Raw genomic sequence first — 15,673 nt, 5'->3', positions numbered from 1 at the left:
TCTTCGTGTTGCTGTTCATTGTGCAACATTGTTTTGTACTGTGTAAAGTTTACATCAGTTATAGTGCTTTAATTTGCTTTGAAAGCATCCTCATATGAGTCATAGTTATCTAGTAATTGTTCTTCTTTTCTCCATGGTTTGAAGAGTTGTAGCAGGGACATGTAATATACTTCTTTATGTTGAGGAGTCTTTAATGACAATTTGATATGATTAATTAAATTTGGTTTAGTGAGTTTAACTAAGCTGCCTTCACAGTTTATTATTATTTTTGTATGTGTAGTTTTGGGCTATGTGGTATAGACACATGTTTTCCAAAGTATTACTTCTGTTTGGGTAGTATGTGTCCAATAAATTGATTTTTAAAATGTCTTGGCTGTTGGGATCATGTTTGGCTATTGTTTCTATATCTTCATATGATTTTAGAACTCTTTTTCTAGATTTAGCTGGACCAAGCCTTAGCCATACTATATTTTCAGATTTACCATACAATGCAGTACCAGTTAAACGATCAGCTGCTTCATATGATCCACATTCTCTATGGGTGAGCATTTTTATGCCCAATCTGTATAATTTCTGAGATACTGTTTTATCTGATGACAGGTCATTCCAGAGGTCCTGGAGCTCTGTCTTTTCTGCTTTAGTTAAGTATGCTGTGACATATCGTGCAACTGCAGTAGAATTGTCTGCAATGTACTGCACATCTATGCTTGCATTCCATAAGTGGGCAATGATTGCATTATAATCATTGATATATTTTTCTTCTTCTTTTCTTTTTATGTAATATGTATTTTTAGGTGACTTACCGTTAACACTATGTCTAACTGAAGACATGAGGTTGTTCAGTTGACCTGTATTTGTAACTGGTCTAGGGAAACCAAATCAGCATTTGGTGTAGTATTTCCCTTTGTTTTTGTATTTGCGACGACAATATTTTCCACATTTGTGTCTTTGAAATTGTAAAATGTGTGCATGAAGATCACTATTTGTGGCTCTGATGGAATTTCACAAGTGACATATTTTTCAATATACTGTAAAACAGTGGCATCACTGTCTTGACCAAATTTAGGAGCATCTTTAATCCATAAAAGCATGTGGATATGTGGTGCTCCTCTGGCTTGGAATTCTTTTCTCCAAAAGAAGTGTTGCACTTCTCCAAGGGGAGGAACAGTTTTATTACAAATAAAATGTAGCATAGCAATGAAGCGATGGTGAAAATATCTTGAAACATTAACAGGATCCAAAGAACACAGTTCTCCAGGTGTTAGTATATCTATGTTTGTTTTGTTTTTATTTGATATGCGTAGGAAATCATGTAAATCTTTCCATGCATATTCTGCACAACTTAATGTAACAAACCAAGTGGGTGGCCCAAGGTTTCTGATCATACAACGTACATTTCCATGACGTCGAAACCAGTACTCTTTAGTACCACGCATATTTGCTAATAGATTTGTAATATTTGATTGTAAAACCTCATCCTTTTGTTGCACTTTTTCTAATAATTGTGTAGCTGTCATATTTTGAAAGTGTGATCCTGATTTTAATATGTGTGCAACTCCGTAACATAAAGTTGCCAGTTCACTTTCAAAGAGTAGGTGGAATATGTATTCCACATTTTGTCTAAATCTGGGATCTTCAGAATACATCCGTAATGAGCGGTATTCTGAAGCTGATATTTGAATAGGTCTATCATCATACCTTCCTCCTTTGCCAGTAGGAAAGAGTAGAGGAAAAGCACGTGCTTCTATACTTTTTTCCCATATGCTGATTGGCGATCCTTTTGTTTGACGCATTTGGTAAGTTTCCAGTACATCTTCTACGGTGTCATTACAGTGCAAAGGATGAATTGTATAATGGTCTAAAGTATTTGATATTGTAGCAGGATCTAGTAGCTCAAATTGACCAGCTTCTTGTGTTTCTTGAATTATTTCAGTTGTATCTTTCAAGTTTTCTTCAATATTAATTTCTTTGTAATATTCATTATTCTCTTTAAGATATTGGAAGGCTTGTCTAACTTTATATAAATTTACCAGATGTTGCCATATTTTTTTGTCTTTTGTAGGTACTCCATTTACTAAGATAATTAAAGATTGCTGCATTGGACGTTGCACTCCTAGAGTATCCACATTTTCTTTTAGATCTAATGGTAAATAAACTACTTTTCCACGAATGCCTTTTACCAATTCAGAAGGAGGTAATTTTGCTGGTTTTGGTTGAAGGCGTATTATTGCTTGAAATGGGTGTACTGTTTGAATTATGATGCTCTCATATAAATTAAGTTGTTGTAGGGGTTTTGGTACTGGGTATAATTCCAAATTATTTGTGATAGCACGTGAAGGAGTTTGGTTGTTGTCATGTTTTGTAGTGCAGTAACTGCAAAGTATTAAGGGCTCAGTTATTTCGTATTTGTTTTCTGCTACAAGGTAGAGAGCTAATTTAAACCATTTAGAATCTTCAAAGTTCTACGGCAACATACACATACATGGTTTGGTACTTCAGCTGATGTACTTTTAAATTTTAGTATTTCTTTTTTGTATGTGTTTAGCAAAAGGTTGCCATGTGTAGAATTGTTGCTTAATTGGTTTAAAGCTATTTCATTCTGTAAATGGCTTTCACTTCCAAAATATTTTTTCTGGATATAGTGAATTTCTTCAAGTAGGTCTTTTGCTGTACCATGTAGAAGGATGTTATTTAACTTTGCCAGTGCTAAAGCATGACTTTTAGCATAGTACAGTTAATAGACTAGTTTTCTTATAGTTGAATGATGTGTTGATATCCTTTTGATATCATGGAAAGTGGTTTTACAAGTAGGTCCTGTAATGCAGGCCAATGAATGTCCTTGTAGTCCTGTGTACTTGCGCACTGGACAGGTATCCATATTTTGCAGTAATTTAATTTTGATTTTGTCTTTGCTTTTTACATATTTATTGAGGAATTGGCGTAAAGATTTGAAACATTGTTTGGGAATGTTACACATTGACGTGCATGGCCATTTGTACACTGGACGTTCTGATTCAGTTGAATGTAGGGGTAATTCTAAGTTTTCAGGGCATATTTTTACTTCTTGTTCCATTATGGTATTCACTTTTTTATAACCTTGACCACTGCTATGTATGGCAATTGTATTTGTTTGCTTTTGTTTGTACTCTTCTTCTTTAAAATATGGTTCTGTGCTCGTAGTGTGATTCCATTCACCTCCGCAGATACTTAAGAAGTTCTTTCTGTTGACATTTGGTTTATTGAGAAGTCTTTTTTGTAATTTAGTTATTAGTTTTGTTAGTGGTTTCATTTTGTTTAACAGTAAAATAAATAACTTTCTTTTGAGAAGAATTGGACTGTCCATCAACGCTTCTAAGATGAATTTCCTACGATAGGTTTTAAGCATTGAACCTGAGTTCTCTCCTGTTTTTAGAAGATTTTGAACGACTTTGTGACGGTACATTTTGGCTAAAATACTTTTCTTGTTATGCTTACTTTGCACTATATTAAAATTTGAAGTAGTAGTTTTATCTGTAGTGATAGCTGATTTTCTGTTAATTGTTTTTTGTTTTTTCTTACATTTTGATAGAGGAGGCAAAGTTTTTGTACTTGAAACTTCTTGTGTTTCACTAAAGGACTGTATTAGCTGTTTTGTTTCAACTTTTTTTACAAATTCTGCTAGAGATGGATGCTTATGTTGGACAATTTTATTTTCATTTACTCTACTTTTGCGTTGCTTTCTATGGACTTGACTTTTGGTAGGCATGCTTTAGGGTCTGTTGAAAAAAATAAAGAAGATATGGGTTGGGGTGTTCTGGAATGTATGTGCGCTGTGTGCATGAGTGTTTGAGTAAGAAAGATGTATGTAATGGTGTGTACAACTAGTAGGGATAGGTATTCTTGAATTTATGTGTTACTAAACTGGGGTTCAGATGACAAAAAAAAGTAAGCTAGTGGTGTGGAAAAGTACAAATAGTAAATCTAATGTATACAATTACAACAGTTGTTTGTTCTATAATATGAAAATTGTAGCGGTTCAGTTGGGTAATTTGTGTGTCCAAAAATAGGAATTTGTGGGCCATTCTGGCTGTAAATCGCTGTTTAAGACATGGAGATTTTTGGACAAAATGGTACACAATCTCTATTTTTAGGCACAGAAATAGCTTGTATTAACGTTATAGTATGTTTGATTAATAATACAAATATTATGGTGATATTCTACTTCCTTTTTTTCTTAAATTAACAGGGAACTTCTTAGTTCTTCTTTGTTCTTCGAATTCGACTGCTTCTTTTCAGGAGACTGGTCTTCACTGCAATTGTAAAAGCTTCAAATTAGTAACTTTGTGTGTATATAGCGCTGTTTTTAATTTAGATGTTGATTTTTTAATTGAAATCCTCAGTGCCTTCTTTAAAACCATTAAACTAATTTATTTACATAAGATACATTGCATCAGTTCAGTACATATGATATGTTCTTAATGAACAAATTGTATTGAATGACTAACTGTAGCAACAAAAAAAAATCTTTACTATGTCTTGTAAAATTTATAATATACCAGTGAATACCACTATTTCTGTAAGTACGCTGTTGTAGGTAATAGCGCCTCAATGTCATGTCTAAATTAAAGTAATTAAGTAAATAAATAAATAAAAACAAAAAAATATGAAATTGTATAAGTATTTTTTTAAAGATTTAAACATAGAATGTGCTTGCATGCAATTTTGTTTGAATATATGCAGTCTACATATTTCATTTAAAAAATGTTAGTTTAACATGATTTGAGTGTGTGTGTATAAAGAAAGTAAATAGTATAAAGGTTTATAAGTGATAGTTGATTTTAGGAAATTGAAAAAAATACAGTAAATTCATTTTACAGATTACACAAGCTAAAAGTCTGTTTGAAAATGTGTTCATCTACTGTACAGAAAATATGCATACCTGAAGTTTGTGTTCATGCATATGGATATGCATGGAGCTGCAAGTAGAAATCTTGGAGACTTGTACAGTATTTCTGGTAGATGGTGCTTGCCAATGATATGACACTTGTACTCAGAGAGATTCACAGTACATTTGCAGTGCTGATCTATGATGATGCAGTTAGATGTAGAGGTCTTGAATGTGATTGGTGCATGGTCATGTGATTTTTTAGCTACATCCAATGAGGGAATGGCAGAGAGAGTGAAGTGGAAATGGTAGAAGGGCTGTTCATGTTACGATATGTCCGTGGACATGGCGGTAGTTCGCGGACATCGAGAGTTACATCCGGGGATTTTTGGGTTCAGAAGTCATGCAAATGAGAACAAGCACTGAAAGGGATTGGTCAGGAAAGTTTAGTGGGTGTGTTGTGCCAGGAGAGAGTTTCTCAGATACTCTTTTTGCTGAGAGAACAAAAGATAACTATGGCTGTGTGTTTCAGAAAACAGATTGTTTGGATTTTGGGAGATTCGTGGATACATTGGTTGAAGGTGCATGCAGAAAACTGTGGAGTAGCTGTAGATCTTGGATTCCCACATGTGGAAGTACACTGGCATGGAGTACGTGGAATGAAGTGGTTGGACTTGCTAACTCTCTGTGCTACTTTGAAGACAGAGCAACATCCAGACATAATTGTAATTCATTGTGGAGGGAACAGTTTAGGACATGTGACTGGATTTTTTTTCAATTTGCTATGAAAGAAGGACTTGGGAAGGTTATGGACATGTTTCATAATTCTCAAGTGATATTTTCACGGATTGCGCAGAGACAAATGTGGCTTTGTTCTTCTTCATTTGGTCCACAAATGGAAAAAGCAAGGCGCTATGTTAATAAGGCTGTTTGTGCCTTTCTAAAAGATTTTGGCATGTCCTCTTTTCACAATGAAAATATTATGTTTCGTAGTACATACAGTTTTCGCAGAGATGGAGTCCATCTTACTTATGCTGGCAATCAGATTTTTCTGAGAAATGTACAAAATGCATTGCGACCTTTTTTGGAATTACAACAACCATTTTGAAGTAGGTGTTAAGCATTTATAATTTTTGACTTACAAACACCACCCAAATGTTAAGCATTTATAATTTTTGACTTACAAACACCACCCAAAGGCTCTTTTCAGAGAAAATTGCAATGTTTGTGATGGGGTAGCAACCCAATTTTTTAAATGTTCGCGAACTGTCCGCAGACTTCTAAAAAATACAAAGGGCCCTGCTTCATTTATTTTCACTTCTATTTTTTAACTGTGAAAGGCGGCTCTGAAAAGAGCCTTATTTTTTTTTTGATTTTTGATAATTTTTATTTTTTTTGGTTTTTTATACACGACACACTAGGAGAGGAGGGGAAAGGAAGGTAAAGGGGGGGACACCAACCACAGGGATAAGAAAGGGCGAGCTCAGAGAGGAAGATGTAGAGTGGGTTTTATTTGGGTAGTGAGCAGATCTTCTCGTGCTCTGAGACGATAGTCTCAAAAGCACTACGAAGTCGCTCCCCCCTGCAGAGTACTGTGTCACAGTACATACATACAACTGTGACCCTCGAAAGGTAAGGGTCATCAGCATTCTGTATGGCCTGTGAGGCAACTTGAGGAAGCGCTGTCCCACAGAGGTGGTCCTTGTGGTGACAGGATCAGAAACAGAGGATGAGGTAGAGGAAATCAACCTGCTACGTTCTTCGCAAGGTACAACCCTGCGAATAGCCCCAGAGTGAAATGACCTCAGGTGTCGCTTCATAGTAGTGGTCCCAAAGCTGTACTTACCGTGCTTCCCGTGACTGAGTATCATTTTGCACTCATTGCAGGTAACACGGTTCGCACAAGCCTTAGGAACATTCCCATGAATGGTAAATAACCGCCACACCCAAGACTCACGCCTAGTGCGGGTAGTAGGGTTTTCCTCTACCTCATTCTCATCATCCTCTTCTTCCTCCTCCGCATCCTCACTCCTGTTCCCCTCTTCAGGCCCTTGGGGAGGTGGTGGTGGTGGAGGGGGTGGGGGTGGTGCTGAAGCAGGTGCAGCACCAGGTGGCAGTTCTGCAGCCAGGGATGCCATCTCGATGGTGTAATCAGCAAGTTGCTAAATTGCTGGAGAAATAGCTGTGCTCTGAGGAATAGCCAAAAACACAATGAGAATTGTGATTTTCATATTTCATGAAAAGTACATACACATGTGATGTCATCAGTGATGTCATCAATGACATTTGTGATGTCATCTTTGATGTCCTGGGTGTTAGTCTTAGCAGTGCACGGTGGTGGCGCGAGTTATGGTTGCTTAGCTTACCATAACTGGCGAATTTCAAGGGTTTTTCGGTTTTACTTGGAACCATAACGTCCCTTTGACAAAGTTTTTTCACTGATATATATATATATATATATATATATATAATTGAATATTGGTACTGTGTACTGTGATCGAGTGTGTCCAAGAGTCTGGGATCTCATTCGACAGATTTATATAAGTGTACAAATTAAACAACATTTCTGCCCACAAATCTGGATGTTCTTTAAGGATTAAATTAGAAAGGCCTTCAGGTGCCGGAGCTCTTGATTTACTTACTTTTTAAATCAATTGGAATATATAATTTTCATCAAAAGTTAGATGAATTGGTTTGACTGCAGGATTTAAAGATTTGTTTCAGTTATTGGCAGAAGAAGCATATAACTCTGTGAAAACGGTTATCCATTGGCTCTACGAAACTCCATTAACCTGAGATGCCAATTGTGATTGTGTTGTCACTCGGTTTAGTAAATTCCAAATTTGGCTAGAGGTTTTGCTAAGAATTGCTTGCAACATGGATTCACCATCTTTCTGATAGGAAGTTGCTTTATTAGCCCGCAACCAGTTTCTATATGTTGTCTTAATCGCTCTCAAAGTGGCGATCCTTTCATGCAGAGGAAGGGACCTAGCAAGTCTTTTCTCTTGTCGGAACTGCGTTTTTTGCTCCTTCACCAAAGGGTTAAAGGCATGGATTTTATTAAATATTCTTTTATGTTTTGCAGAATCATTGGTCTTATGTAGCTGCAATAGTTCCCTGAATTGTAGCCCTTGTTGGGATATCTGATTAAGGCTAGACTTAGTTAGTGAGAGAAGTGGTTCAGTGAGGCTACATACTGAGTTCTCTGACAAGTGAAATCTTGTTTTTTTGTTATGTACTTGTAAGGTACCTTTAAAGTGGCTTGTTGTGGTGATAACAGTTGAATCCAATTCGGACCAGGTGAGGGTTAGCGTTTCATGGTCACTCTCAGTCTGCGGAATTACTTGGAACTGTTCAACTATAGCAAACAAGGATGCATCAACATATACATATAGTGTATGATGGCATCAGAGTTTCTTCTTGTCCAAGTTGGGTGTGGTGTCATGTCGCCAGGCAGCGCACCATTTGTCATGATCAAATTTCGCGATTTTATGAAACAGTTCCAGAGTGCTGTTCAAAGATCGTATATGATTGGATTGGGCTTTAAACAATGTAGATATAGATCGCCTGCTAACACAACATGGGAAATCCCAGGAGCACAGCGGATAAGATCAAATAGCTTGGTTAGGTCTACAATATCATTGGATATACCCCTGGGGTTCCAGTATAGGTTTTTTAGTGCAATTATAAGATTTTGATTTTGCACTTTAACCATTTACATAAATGCATTTGGAGCACTCCAGGGTTCAATCAGAAATCCTGAGCTAATTTTCACGGCTACCATCAGGCCAGACATTGGTCTGCCCTTGGTTGGTCGAATAGCAAATGAAGAAGTATATGATAATTGTCCTAGGTAGGTGTCTCGGAGAGCCATGTCCCTTGCAGCAGAACCAAATCAAGAAGGGTTTAGTTGCTATTGTTTAGTTAGGCTTTATTCAGGCAGCAACAACAATGTGTTTGATCTTTATTAGGAACTATGTTTTGTTTTAATGAATCTGGTTGGCAAGAGATTGTAGTTTTTTGTACATTTGTGACATGATCAGAGCATAATTTTGGACGATTAGTGGGTAATGTCGAGAGTCCCACTATGGCCGAGGGTGCATATGAAATTTCAAAGCCCATCTGGTAAAGTTCAACTTTTGCTAGCCATATGGTGTTCAGGACTAGTCTTGATGATATCCATGATTTTGATTCTGATAAGTTAGCATTGTTAAGAAAATCATTTCTATTAATGTCTGAGGAGCTAAGGTCATCCACATTTGGGATTTCTGCAAAAATAGCCAATATACTGGCTCTGTTAAGGTCATAGCTTGGATAGGGTGAAGGTTGACATCTCATTATTAGCGTATAAATATGTTCAGAATTATTTTTCTTATAATAATTTTTGGAATGAGGTTGATTGGGTAGAAGTGAATTATATATCTCAGGTGTAACAGGTACTACTGAAAATGTGACATTGTTTTTTTTTCCAATGTCACTATGTGGGAAATTTTGATTATTAAGTAATTGGGACTTATAGTTTTCAACAACCTTCTTAATTTCATCTTGTCCAATTGATAAATTGGTGGAATTGGTTCTTTTGAACCATCTTCTAGATTGGTGATAACAATAGGATCTTTTGGGACGACATTATTTGGTGGCAAAAAGGTGTGGGCTTTGTTACAGCTATGCGTCGGATTTCGAGAGGGTTCTGTAATAAATGATTTCACAGGTAGAGTTATAGATTTGAATGTTTTATTTGTAGTTGTTTCATAGGCTGATTGGGACAATGTCTTTTTTTCCCCAGCCATATACTTGTCAACTTCTCTGAGCATTTCGGCTAATATTAAATCGTCTAAGGGACCATAGTCTAGAACGAATGATTTTTTTTGCTCTGCTATTTTTTTTTTATTTTGAGTCATAGTCGTGTATTTTTTTTACAATTACATCAGAAGCCAGTTTAGTATTTTTTTTTGGAATCGTGATTTTTTTTAAAAAACTGCTTGGTAGTTGAGTTAGTCATTTTTTGCGCCAATTTGCAGTTTTTTGATTTTTTCAATTGCTCTACTTGTTTTTCCATGTAACAAATGGCTTTTTACAACTCTTTTTATTCAGTTTGTTGTTAGCTGCAAAAAATGTATAGGTTTATTTTAAAGGTATCACACCAAGATTGGGATTTATACTTCTGGATACAACAATGGAATTCTGTGGTACTTCCACATTAGCTTGGTGTATGGTTTCTTTTTCTGAGATATCAATGATTTTATATATAAGGGGAATTGGACATTGACCTGAACCATGAATTGCTATGATCTTCTTGGTCGGGCCATTTATTTTGTTCTGATTAATCAGTGAGCTGAGATTATTTTGCAATAAATTAATGGCTTGGGGCTGAGATAGTAATTTTTCAAACTGAATAGTATCCAAACAGGTATGTCCTGCTTGCTAAGCAAGAACCTTGTCAATCTGCAGAATTTGAGCATCAATTTTAGCCCTTAAAGTTTCAAAAACGTTTGCCAATGACATGATGGTCGTGTTCATAGCTTTAAGAGTTATTTCAATCAATGAAATTGGCATTACAGAGGGAGTAGCAGAGGGGACATCATGCTTATGCTTTTCCAGTTTTCTCGGTGTTGGTGCAACATAAGAAAAAACAAATGATGAGACCGGTTCTGAGACATTATTAAAAGAGAAAATTGGATCGGCCACCAGGGGGCACACGGATGGGAATACTTTCCATGTAGGCTCCGCGCAAGGGTCCCGATAAGTGGATTGAGCCTCCACCACGAGAACCCCCCGGCCACAACTTCGACGGAAATAGGCGTTGGAAGTGTTCAGGACATACTGGGAGAAAACTCGGACTGAAACAGAGTTTTTTTTGTGGAGAAACCCCCTTTGCAAGATTGGGCGCGCAAAGGAAGGGCAAGCCTGCAAGATCCTGCCGTGCCCTCCAGCGTCCGCAGAGCCGTGATATGCACGAAACCAAGGAGAATTCAGTGACGCACACCGCTTCGTGGGCCCACCGACAAGTACAGGCGCACGGGTAAGCGCCCCCTCACCCCTGTGTGCCAGGGACCCGGAGGGAGCCCGACTGGGCACCGGGTGCGCCAGTGGGAAGACTGCTGAGGAGCAGGCCCAGTTTACGCGGACACCGCTGTCGCTTCATGCACGAGCGTGCGCCCAGGTCACACTAGAAGGAGACGACCGGCTCCATCCGCCCTTCACCATTGGACTCTCCTCCTACGAGCAGGGAAGGTGGCGGGCCCTCTCCCGAGTCGCAACTTGGCTGGGGGGCTGCGCAGGGCACCTGGACCCCGGAGAGAATAAGCAAGCCGATGCGCCTCGGGTCCTATCAAGGGCGCTAGAAGATTTTGAACAGGTCACGAGAGAGGGTTGGGCCCCTGTCAGTCAGGGCGTGTGCCCTCCTCGGAACCCATGCATACTCCTGAACCTGCAAGATCGGGGACGGTAGCCGGCACCCCGCCGGGGGCGCGCTGCGCAGGCCTCAAACTGAAATCTCTCTTTCTTGGGTACTGCCCCGGAGCCTCGTGCCGTCCTACACCACGGAGAGCTCCCCAGTTGGATGAAGCAAGAAGATCTGAAGGGCAATTAGTTACATAAGAGGGGCTGGCTGTTTTCGGAGCTTTTAATATCATCCCCCCAACACGCTTAGCCACTGGAGGACGGAGCCCACATTCACAAGCGTATACCTCGCAATAGACCATTCCGAAGGGGCTCTCTGTGTATGGCTGTGACCCATGCACCTTGCCATTGGGGTCCCGCCACCCATGGACCATAAGGGCAAGTTGGAAAAATATAGGTTTACACCAACCCAGAACTCCCTGAGGCCACCCGCTGAGTCCAAGATGTCGACTGTAGGATCTGACGCCGCTGCCACTAAGGCAGATGTTGCTGACCTGCTTTCCGGGATGAGAAGCATGAGAGCAGATATAGGCAGCAAAATCGATAAAATCACACAAAGAATGGACAAAATGGACGACAGGCTGGAACAGGTCGAGCACAACCAAACCTTTCTGAACACGTTGGACGCTCACATGGATCATTGCATCGCAGAAATAGAACACAGGGAAGAACAAATACGCCTAAAGATTGATGATCTCGAAAATAGGTAGCGCCGAACATTTGTGTGTTCGGCGTGACCGAAAAGGAAGGCAAAACCGATCTTGACCTAATACAAACCCTACATAACATGCTTAAGCTCTTATTTAGGGATGAATTAGTGGATGAACCGAAAATTGACCGCATCCATAGGGCTGGAGGCAGACCAGGAGGCCCGAGATCAATACTGGCTCGTTTTCACAATTACGCGGACAGCGCTAGGATCCTAGAAAAGGCCAGACACGCACCACAGCTTTCACTGGGCAAAGCGAACATCTCAATCTACCAGGATCTATCATCGCTCACGTTGGCAATGAGAAAGAAATGTTCCCCAATTACACGGATGCTGGAGGACAAAGGTATCAGGTACCGGTGGGGTTATCCGTTCTCACTCACCTTTGATTGGGAGGCCTCGACAACGGAACTAGTTTGGGAAAAGGACATTGTGGACTGCATAGCGGACCTGTTGGATACCCCGGGAGAAGGGCCCTCCCTTGCTGAATCAAAAGGAGGTGAGGGTGAGTGGCGTGTTAAGGGCCCGCGGCGCAAGAGGATTCAGGGATCCAGAAAATTCCGGAGAATGAACAATTCACAAGACATGGAACACTGACCCGGATTCCAGGCTGTCACGTTAAGCAGCACGTGGCAAAGGTACAATGGGGTGATTGGTATGGTTGAAGCTGAGGGCTCAGGCGCTGCCCGCGAGAAAGCGTAGGGTTTTCGGTATGTTGGTGCGGGGAGCTCACGCGCAGCATGTGCCAGCGGTGCACCCGACCCCGGGGTCAGACTTATCTAACTATTTGATTTCTGTTACCCGTTTGACAAACGGGGGCCTGCATGTTTAGGGTGCCTGGGTGGAAATGTGGGGTAAAATGGACACTGGAACGATGCCTAAGAAGGGGGTCAGAATTGACACTTGTATGTTGCTTTTGCGGTGTATAGATTGCACGGTTGGGGGCTCACTGTTATGCTCACTGTGATGTCAACCTGGACGGGTCGGACGCTGAATGTTGGGGGGGGGGAGGGTGGTATGGGAAGAAGACACACGATCCATGAGAAGACGGACCTGGGGGGCGGAAGTACACAAAGTGGGACCATGAGGGGTCAGGGCGTGAATTGGAGGGGTCTCTCCTTGGCCTCTTCAGGACTCGCGGAGACCAGACGCACGAGTAATGAGCCATGCATTGCATTACCGAGCACGACATGGACCATGATGCAGACGACATGGTCACCTAAGCACTCACATGACGCTCGAGATGACGCCTACACTCTCTAACGACACACTACGAATATACACACTTAATGTGAAGGAACTAAATTCCCCCACAAAACGATCCATGGTGGCCAGAGAATTCAGGAGGTCAAATGTAGATGTCCTTTTTCTGCAGGAGACACGATACCAAAGGGGGGAGGAGAGGGTGATTCCATCGCATGAAGTGGGTCCTTCTTACTGGAGTTCTGGTATTTCAAAAAAAGCGGGAGTGGGGATTTTAATTTGCAGGGGCCTTAGGATGTCGACCCTTGGGACTTGGTCAGACAAGGACGGAAGGGCGCTCGTGGTTGTGGGAAACATTTGAGGCACAATTGTCACCCTAGCCACGCTCTACGCACCTAACCAAGGGCAGAATAGGATCCTCCACAAAATTACCGAAAAGGTTTTTAGTATGGCCAAGGGACACATAGTGCTAGGTGGAGACTTTAATACATGGATGGACAGCTCTGTGGATAGACAGACTAGGTCCGACGCACACGATCCACCCACCTCCCAAGATGAGGCTGAAATCAAACTGACCCTGGACCTATATGGCCTCACTGACAGCTGGCGCCATTTGCATCCAGCGGATAGGGGCTTCACCTTCCACTCCCTCCCTCATGACACACTCAAATGCATTGGTTACATTTTCCTCTCCGACGACCTCCTGCGAATACTTTGCGCCGCGAATATACACCCCACGGCATGGTCGGACCACGGTCTGGCCCCTCGGAATACTAAATGGAGATGTAATGACTCCTTATGGGCAGACTCGGTTTTCAAAGAAACTCTTGAAACTGAGATTGATCAATTCTTTGCCACAAATGACACGGGAGAGGTTGGGAAGACGTCCGTATGGGAAGCAGCCAAGGCCACTTGGAGGGGGGGTCCTCATTAGGGAGGGGGCCCGAAAAAAAAGAGAATGTGCACTGATAGAAAAGAATATTAGGGAGAAGCTCTCCACAGCCCAAAAGTTAGCACAGTCCTCCCCATGTGCGAGACCAAAGCATCTTGCTGAAGCTAAGAAGCTCAGGGAGGAGCTGAAAATACTTATTGTGGGCAAGACAGCTCAAACCCTACAATACCTCAAACAAAAATATTATGAAAAAGGCGACCAGGCAGACGCCCTCCTGGCTGCTCGTCTCCGTACACAGAAGGCAGAGAGGTGGGTCGATCTCATCGAGAGGACTGACGGCACCCTCACAGACATGACAGCAACATCCCCCGAATGCATACAAGAAGCATTTGCCTTCTTTTATGAAGATTTATATGCATGTGACCCTCCCATTCCTCCCGAGAGTATCGACACATACCTCGAAGAAGTGCAGATCCCCACGCTCACATCCGTGGAGGCCGAATCCTTAGACACGCCAGTCACAGAAGAGGAAGTCTCGGATGCCATAAAACGCCTGAAGGCGGGAAAGGCCCCTGGGGATGATGGTTTCACACCTGGGTTTTATAAGACATTCTCTGCACTCATTGCCCCCTTTCTTCCATCCTTGTTCAATCACATCTTCGATACAGGCCAAGCCCCCCCGTCCTTCTCTCAGGCCCTGCTTGCTGTCATTCCAAAGGAGGGTAGGGACCCCAAATATTGTAGCTCCTATCATCCCGACTCTCTTCTCAATATTGATGCTAAGGTATATGCTAGAGTCATTGCGGCCCAGCTTGAATCACACTTACCTCGGCTAATACACTCCGATCAAGTTGGCTTCGTTATTGGGAGACAGGGAGCGGATACCATGAAGAAAACACTTCACCTAATTCGTGAAGCACAAGGAATGGGTGGGGATCTGTCTCTTCTGTCACTGGACGCCGAGAAGGCCTTTGATAGGGTGTCATGGGAATTCTTAGAAAGCGTTTTGGTCTGGAACGGGCTCGGGCCGAAGCTTTGCCGCGCCATCAAAGCACTCTACACATCCCCCAAAACATCAGTAGCAGTGAACGGGGGCTATTCACGCTGGTTTCTCTTGGAAAGGGGAACAAGGCAAGGCTGCCCACTGTCGGCAATACTATTTGTATTGTCCCTTGAGCTACTGGCGCAGAGGTTAAGGAACGATGGTAAGGTTAAGGGAATCATAGTGGGTGATCGCGAGTATAAACTAGGCCTCTATGCTGATGACATATTACTACACCTAACTGACCCCCTGAATTCTGTCCCAGCTGCGTTTGATATAATAGAGGAATATGGCGAACTGGCCGGCCTGAAAATCAATACTGGAAAGTCAATCCTCCTCCCAATTGATAAAAGTAGAGACTCAGAGGCGGAGTGCTTTGCCCCTCTGGGTGTAAAAGTCAGCTTCTCCACACTCCGATATCTAGGTATCAATGTTACACGCGACTTGGATTCCCTATATGAGGCTAACTTTCCCCCTCTGTCACTTGTCCTTCAAAACGACATCCAAAGGTGGTCCAGACTTACCATCTCCTGGCTGGGCCATCTAAACGCAATTAAAATG

This window comes from Ambystoma mexicanum, chromosome 1p (assembly GCF_040938575.1).
Source record: "Ambystoma mexicanum isolate Mex_15411 chromosome 1p, UKY_AmexF1_1, whole genome shotgun sequence".
NCBI lineage: Eukaryota > Metazoa > Chordata > Amphibia > Caudata > Ambystomatidae > Ambystoma > Ambystoma mexicanum.
Note: the sequence above shows the minus strand (reverse complement) of the source record.